The sequence below is a fragment of the Topomyia yanbarensis genome, chromosome 1 (assembly GCF_030247195.1).
Source record: "Topomyia yanbarensis strain Yona2022 chromosome 1, ASM3024719v1, whole genome shotgun sequence".
Taxonomy (NCBI): domain Eukaryota; kingdom Metazoa; phylum Arthropoda; class Insecta; order Diptera; family Culicidae; genus Topomyia; species Topomyia yanbarensis.
In genome coordinates, this window is record NC_080670.1 from 6,071,406 (window position 1) to 6,079,871 (window position 8,466).

Sequence of the window (8,466 nt, forward strand, 5' to 3'; positions counted from 1 at the left end):
CGGCGCCGCAGCCGATATTTTGAAACGGGACCCCTATATTGAAACCTTAAATGTATTCTACATTAAAAAATTTTTCGGTGCGACGGAATAAAAGAGAACAGCAAATATACTTCTATTATCACGGCAGTTTGATTTTTAGTTAAATATGTAATTATAAAATATCCAAACTCGATGCAAGTATAGATCGCGGATGGTGGAATTTTTTAATTTTGCGTCTTGGAAATACTAGTCAACGAAAATTCTATTTATCTGCTTGCAAATGTATATCTAATTGAAAGCAAAAGATATGAACTTTGCCATCGATAAACATCTTTTTATTTTTTTTATGATCCCAATCTATACGGATAACGCACATATGGTGCTTAGCTCAATTTGAATCTATTCCTATTGCCGCCATTTGGGGCACACGTTTCGAATTTTCGATCAATCAATCACAAGTATTTCACAGTATTTGGATAATTTTTATTATACGAAACTTTGTTACCAATTTTTAGATATTCTATCTATAGCTGGTCGTAATAATAAAGTATTGAGTCATTTCATGTCGCAAACTCTATTACAATATTTAGCTAAAATAGTGATGAACTGCCTCATAGTGCTTTTTAGGCTGACAAAATGAAGACACTGAAAAAATCTGTTTATCCGGTTACCAGGTTGTTTTGAAAAAAGAATTAATTTCAATTAGAATGTCAAATTACAGTACTAATTTTATCATTGCGGTCAATAAAACGTATTTTCAGAGGAACTAATCTCATATAAAATTGTGGCCCTTCGCTAAAACAAGGTCATGTATAAGGTGATCATATTTCGCAAATATTTCATATTCATTCCAAGCACCCCGTCCTGGTAAGTTAAAAGGGAGGGAGGCTTCGCTTTACTCTAATGGAACTGGAATTGTTCATATCATTTGTATCAAGTTACCTACTGCAGAGAACTTCAATTTTCAAAATTACTTGAAACACGTTATCGTATGTAAAGGCGTTAGGGCACAATCAAGGTGCGCCCATACGATTTATTTCCGCCTTATACGTCATTACCAGTGCCATTACAAAACTTTTAACACAGCACAATGCATAGAAATGAATTTTGGCCGGACTTCAATACTTTTCTGGCACATCCAACGGCGTCCGTGTGTTGACGTGCCGTTTGGTTCGCTGTAGGGGAGACTGAGGAGACTTGATCCCCTTTTTTATTTTTCAGTCCAACTCCGTGGAATGATAAAAAACTATGTATTTTTTTGTAGTTTTATATTGTTTATAGGGATGACTAATAATCATAAAAAAAATACATGGAAATATTATACTGGACATGAGCTATGAGCATTTCTGGAAAACAACAAAAAAATGGAAAATTCTTAGATTAGTGGAGACTCGATCCCTAATTTGGGGACACTTGATTCCTTTATGAAAACGTGTTTAAAAGAGCATGTAGGGTAATAAGCCTATTTTTGCCCTGTTTCTACTATCATACTACCCATCTGAAGCCTTTGGTTAGAGCAGCGTCTGCCATCTTTGCTCAACGCATTGACTCAAATGGTATTGCGATAATGGGGGTACTCGATTAGAGATTTTGCTGCGCTCAAACAGAAGATTTTCACCATTCTCAAGAAAATTTTGTTATTATATTGGCTCTTAATAAGAGGCGAATGACCTTAACGTTAAAACCTCTATAATCGAAATAAAAAAATGGACCTTAATAACAAATCAAAGAAGCTGAAATAATAAAATTATTGTAGTAATAATGTGGTACCCTTCTTAATAGGGCAAAAACGGGTACATTACCCCATTCAATTTTATAAATGGATTGTAGTATTGATTAAATTGTTATGATTAGATATTGTTATTTTTGTTACCACATATTACGCATCTCTCACCTGATTTTTTTACGAATTCCCCAAATCTCTGTGCAATTATTTGAAACCTGTCTTTACTATGGCTGAGGAACATCAAATGTAGGATGAATGGTTACTACGTATACTGTAGTAAACAATTACAGTTATGTTTCTTTACGATGAAGCGTTCATTTTTGACATTTTTTTTATGACAACAATGACTCAAATTGTTCTGGTGTGAATTTGGTTATTTTCAGTGGTGTGTATGAAGTATGGCGAAGGGGATCAAATCTCCACGAATTTGAAGGGATCAAGTGAACCCATAGCATCTATTTCAGGAAACTTTAGCAAAAATATAATTGAACAAAGGAATCAGCTCAATCATAACGTATTCATATAATTGACATTCTCCTGTAATTCTGTATGCAAAAGTAGAGTATGTAGTGGGTGATTTTATCAATTTTATAAAAGTTTGAAAATTTGAAAAATAAATCTTCTTCGGTTCTTCTGAGACTTTTTTTTTAAATCGGTAAAAATTCGGTTACACAAAAGTCCAATTTCTTTTTTCTGTGTTAATGAAATTTATGTTTAGATAAAACTACGCAACTTTATAGTATATTCGATTAATGTATTCTGATCCGCCTTTGAGTTACAATGATGGAATCAAGTCTCCCCGGGGATCAAGTCTCCTCAGTCTCCCCTACTATAGACTTATAGAGCATTAATCTAGAAAAAATCTACGTTATCATAAATATCGCTAGCTAGTGTCCTAGTCCTTATCAGTTCTTCGATAGTTATACTATATAAGCTATATTCATTATTCCGCATGTAAACTCAATAAAACAAAGACAAATTTAGTTGACAAGATGGTAAGTGATCAACCAAACCACATTCTGAAGTGATGCAGTTTGAAATCTGAAGACTAGATTTTTGTCTTGCTATATTCTGCATTTTTAATAATTGAACCGATACCTTGTCCTTTTTATATCTATTCTGCTTTAAGGTATAAAAAAGCCAGCTTCAAATGAGTTTTTACAATTTGATCGGCAAAATTTAATTTCTGCATGCATTTTAGATACATAAAATTTTATTTGACTGTCTAAATAGATTTAAATTCTTGCACAGTATAGTGGGTGTGTAGACTTACCAGTCATAGAGAGTATAACTGTACTGGAAACAGTGATCGATGTAAGGATATGCGATGATTTTTGCTGATACGGTCGGGCATCTATCATCGACATAACTTTTTATAGTCCGTCGGAGATGGCAAACATGAGTTGGAAAGTTTGTGAAAACTAAAAGCATATTGACCACCAGACCATCCAGTACAATATTGGTCAATGAAGTTATGCTTTGTGTAAGCACTACGCACAGGAAGAGACTCCTCTCATTTAAACGTCGAGAAGTTAGCTAAAGCATGTAACACCACAACACCAACGAAAAGCTCATTAATTTACTTTATTTTTTTAGTAGTTGAAAAATTAATTGACTTACACCAGAAAATCGAATAACAGACAAATGATTTCCCGGATAATACGACCTGTAATGCATTAAATACACCTTAAGTTTGTTTGAGAATTCATGCACAAATAGCTATACAAAACTGAAATATATCATGAACCCGTTAACAATATATTATATAAATGAAAAGCAACTGAAAAGACAAATCACACCTTGGAATTTTACAAATTGAATAGAGCCAAATTGATACATTTACATTTAACATATTTTATTTTAGATTCGTTTACCCGGGGTAAGATTTTTTAAATCCCCGGATATTCGAATCGGATTATTATTTGGAATAAATTTCCCTTTTTCCACAGCAAAACAAAAAAAAATATGTGTACATACTTTGCATCTATAAGATGTTAACAACGTCCTTAAGAAATGATACTTGAAATTGGCTTGGTTCGTCAATAGACCATCGGTATAATTTGTGTTGGGTTTGTGTAAGTCATAGAAATTTAAACGCGTATGTAAATGATATGTTCCCACGCGAGTTGACTTTATTCGCTTGCGTATTATCATATGATAAGTTGTTTCTTTTTACTTTTACTGTAAATTTTGACAAATGAACAGTATATTTGATTGAATTTATTAGAATGACAAAATAGGATGATTTGTATTGAACAAAAACCAAGATCTAAAAATTGCAATACAAACTAGTTGGACCCACTACCATTTGCCCGAAAGGTAGACTGAAAATATTGGTCTTAAAGTTTTTGTTTAATTCATACACGGCACTCATGAAGTCATTTGATGGTAGCTGAAGCTGCAACTTTAAAAATTTTACTAAAATACTACAATTTCATGTTTGATTTTACCTATGCGGAAACTAAAGAGAATTTCCACAGATTTTAAATATTCATCTTTCTACCTAGAGTTAAAAACTAAAATGTTTTCTCAATCAGTAACATATTCACTTTCCAGACTGATTTCTGGAAACATAATTTCTTTTTGAAGTTATGACTAAAGCTGAATACTTTACAGGAGACTTAACGACCTTGACTTATACTACTTTTTCAGAAATCATATTTTTATTAATTTTATAATGACAGGACATTATTTTGAGCATTTCGAGACAAATGAAAAATACAACCGTCAAACTGGGAACTTGCAACACTTCTGACTTCCTCTGTTAATGTAAATTAAGCAACGGTAATAATAATTTTAACAATTTGGAGTCAAAAGTCTTAAAATTATGCAAAACATATGAAAGGTGTTGACCGAATAAAAATATTTAAAATCAACATTTTTTTCTATCACGCATTCCTATTTGCTTTTCAATTCAATTTAGGCACATATGTATTTCCATACCTGAATAAAATTTTCAAACTGAGCTATTTAGTACTAAGTAGCGGAAAATTTTGACACTTTAGACTTTCAATGATACTTTTAGTAATACAAATGTGGAGGTTACAATCCAATTGCTATTAATCGTTAAATAGTTAGTCTCAATATTAATTTTTTTAGTTTTTAGAAGAGAATTTTCTCTTATTTTTAAAGAATACAAATGACCGGACGATATTTAAATTTCGAAGTGAAGAAGAATCTTTTTAATTTTGATACTGAATAAAGGTCATTTATGGTCTTCAAACGTAATACTCGGACTGAGGTTGTTTGATGTAAGAGTTGGCTAAGATGTACAATTCGACTTCAGTACCAACGCCAATTTAAATCCATTCATTCATCTATTTATAATTCCTACATGCATACCTACTTAATCCTTCCTTACTGTATAATGCATTACAGATTCTTCATAAAGTACCAAGCTCGTTCATGCATATGAACGCACAAATTGCTTTGAGCCACTTACCAAGCGACAGCAATAGCGCGGCGATAATCGCTACCGAAATATAAGCTGCCGTGTTTTACGAATTTAAAAACACTCGGTGCGGTGCCTGCCGATGTCAGAAACACCTCGGTTGCGGTGCCTGCCGATGTGAGATGCACCTCGGTTACGGTGCCCACCGAAGTCAGAAACACTCGGGTCGGTGCTTTGCCGAAGCAACGAGCACGGTGGTTAAATATCATGCGCTGGCACCGACACCGGTGCCTTGGTATCGGCGACCGGTGTCTGCTGTTGAGCACCGGTACGGCGTGCCAACTTCAATCCTCTTGGTGGCGTGTTTATTGGTAGAAGTGCCCACCGTGCAGCACCGTTCGGTGCTTTTGCCATGCCTGTCGGATACACAGTCACCTATCTTGATATTGAAGCACAATGCTGACATCCAATAAGCTTTGAAACTCACAGTAAAAGTTGCTGGTTTGCCTGATGACAGCGATTTCGTGTAAAAATTGGTGCAACAAAAAAATCTCAATAGGTCTGCCAAACATTGATACGAGTTGTGTGATATTCTTGAAACCAATGCCAAAATCTTCGAAAAGCTGATGCAACTGCAACGTGTTAATTTAGGTTGGGCGCGCTTTAAAGTTTTTCTACGGCCACAGCTCAAAGCTATCTATGATACTGCATCCCCTGTCGGGATAATTCCACCGTTCCGTCATCTGACTTCCGATGTGCCACTGAACTAAGACATACAGATGGTGAAACCCACCCCCATTGCAGGCAGACCACCGCTAAACCATTAGCATGTTAATTGCAGGGACATTATAATATCTATTATCAGAACGAGAGAGGATTACGTACAAAAATTGACGAGTGGTTTGTCGCTGTTTTTGACCGAAACGTGGCTGCATGATCATATCAACTCACTCCAGTTATTCGGCTCCAGGTACACGATTTACCATAACGACCACAATCCGAGCAGTACAGGATAAAAGCGCGGTGGGGGTGTGCTTATCGCAGTCTCCAACCGGCTCTCGTCTAAACATAAAACTGACGGTGTCGTTCTCGAACAACTGTGGGTAGATATTCGTGATCACGATTCTAATATCTGTGGTGTAGGTATTATTCAGAAGCGCATAGACTCGCACCTGCTATTGAATCCAACACGTCTCATGCACAGTTTGATGATTATAACCAATCTGGACTTCCTTAGGAGAGTATCCCTTTCGGCTAAATTGCGCCAGATCCCTGTGAATCAGTAGAGTAGAATGACTTTATCTAACCGTAAAATAGCGTTTTAGAATACATGGTCTTGCACTAAGCCAGAGCGGTGTAATCCAGCGAGAATTTTTTTTCCAACGGTTTGTGTCGCGAGAATACTAGTGACGAAACCTATTCCTGAACTTTCAATTCAAAATAGAATTTGTTATCAAATCTCAAATCACGCTTTGAACATATGAAGAACAGACCCCTACGTGTCATTTCTGTAACCAGCTGCAAGCAAGCCCAACACACAACCCTCATCAACATCAAGTAAATTACAAACAACAGTAGTCACTGCTTAGGCACCAGCGGATGCCGGAACAACAGAACTAACGCACAGCGTGTCCGACCGTTGTGATGCACCTACTACCTCCAAGTCAACAGCCAGCACCATCAAGGATTAATTAAATGATACACCGATGGACCCTAACCAAAACTGATGGACAAGTAAATTAAATTCGCGGCTCAGTTAAGCTATATATAAAATCGTGCCCGCACTGCGTCTACGACCGAAGCCAGCACGATCCAATAGTCAGCCAACGTAAACTGAACAGATTGCGAGCAGCTGCGACTCGGATTTACACAAGCCAACGAAAGGCAGCAACAGTTTTAGTCTTTCATTACCGGAAAACGGAAAGGAAATTGACTTCTTTCCAGTATGTTCATTGCAAAAGAAACATCAAGCACATTCGCGAAACAATATTAATTATCATAAATATTCGGTTTCTTGACGTAGACATTTCAGCTGCCATAAATAAGCTGAAGTCTTAAACATCGGTAGGACCAGATGGTATTGCTTCCATATGCGCAAGCGTATTGTGCACACTTCTAAGATAAATTTTCAACCAATCACTGGCACAATCAGTGTTCTCCGTTTGTTAGAAAAAATCTGTTATACTTCGAGTTTAAAAAAAACGATGATAATTTGATCACTCTCGTACTGACAGAGATAGCGAGGCTTGGCGCTTCGTCAAATTTGACCGTGAAGCTTAAATCACATCTCGTAGATTGTTCTCTATAAAATTAGGGAAAAACGAGTCATATAGCTGCTTAAACTTGTCGGGTGTGCCTCAAGGGAACGCACTCGGATCATTGCTTTTTTCTTTGTTCTTTAATGACAGTTGTTATGTTATACCTCCAGGGCGTAAACTTATATACGCTTCAATTATGAACCGGTTCAAGCTATTGCTTCGGATGAGCAATCGATAGGTCCTAAAATCGATTTTTCAACGGAAAGACGCCCGTCTGCACTTCTAGACTCCCGTATGGGTCGAGCGTATGCAACCCAAAGCAATGCGCAAACAACAATACTGAATCCGTTCCAGTTTGAAGAAGTGTATGCCAGTGCCTAATGTAACATCTCCAGGTATTTTTAAATTCGAACCATACCCCAAGGAATTTGAATGTTGAAACCTGAACAATAGTTTGACCCAGTAATTGAAGCTGCAGTTGAAAATACGATTAGCTCAGTTTTCTCCTCGGAAAATTCGATACTTAGAAGGGCTCCAAGCAGATCAAATGAATAAGGGTATCTTTTGATGGTATTTGCAAATCGACTGCTCTGGGATCTGTAACACAGATCACACCGTCATTTGAACCCTAGACAAGCATTTCAATCGGTCACTACGAGTTGTGGTCGGAGGCTGGTTTTCGCATGGCGATGGCAGTATCTTGTCTTCAATCGTTTGGAATAATGTAACCCTCAAGAAACTTATTAAATGGATTTAGCAAGCAATCCTTGGTAGAGTTTGGCAGATTCTTCAACGAGTTGAATTTGATTCGGTCTACCCTTGGGTTTTCATTGTTGCATGATACGAGTGCCAGTGAGAAGTCCACCATCTGAAACGGTGGTTCGTTCGTGGTATCGTGACTGGACTCGGTACAGTAGGTCTTCTTCGTCGGGGCGGAATCCGGATAAACCTTCTTAGCGAAAACGAATAATTTGAAGATTCCACGCTCTCGTTAGTACTGTTTTAATTTTGCATACGCCGAGCCGTCCCCCAAACAGTCGATGTTTCTCTCGTTAATCCGCCAACGAACGGGTGCCAGTAATTTTACAACTTTACAGCCTATACAACGAAGC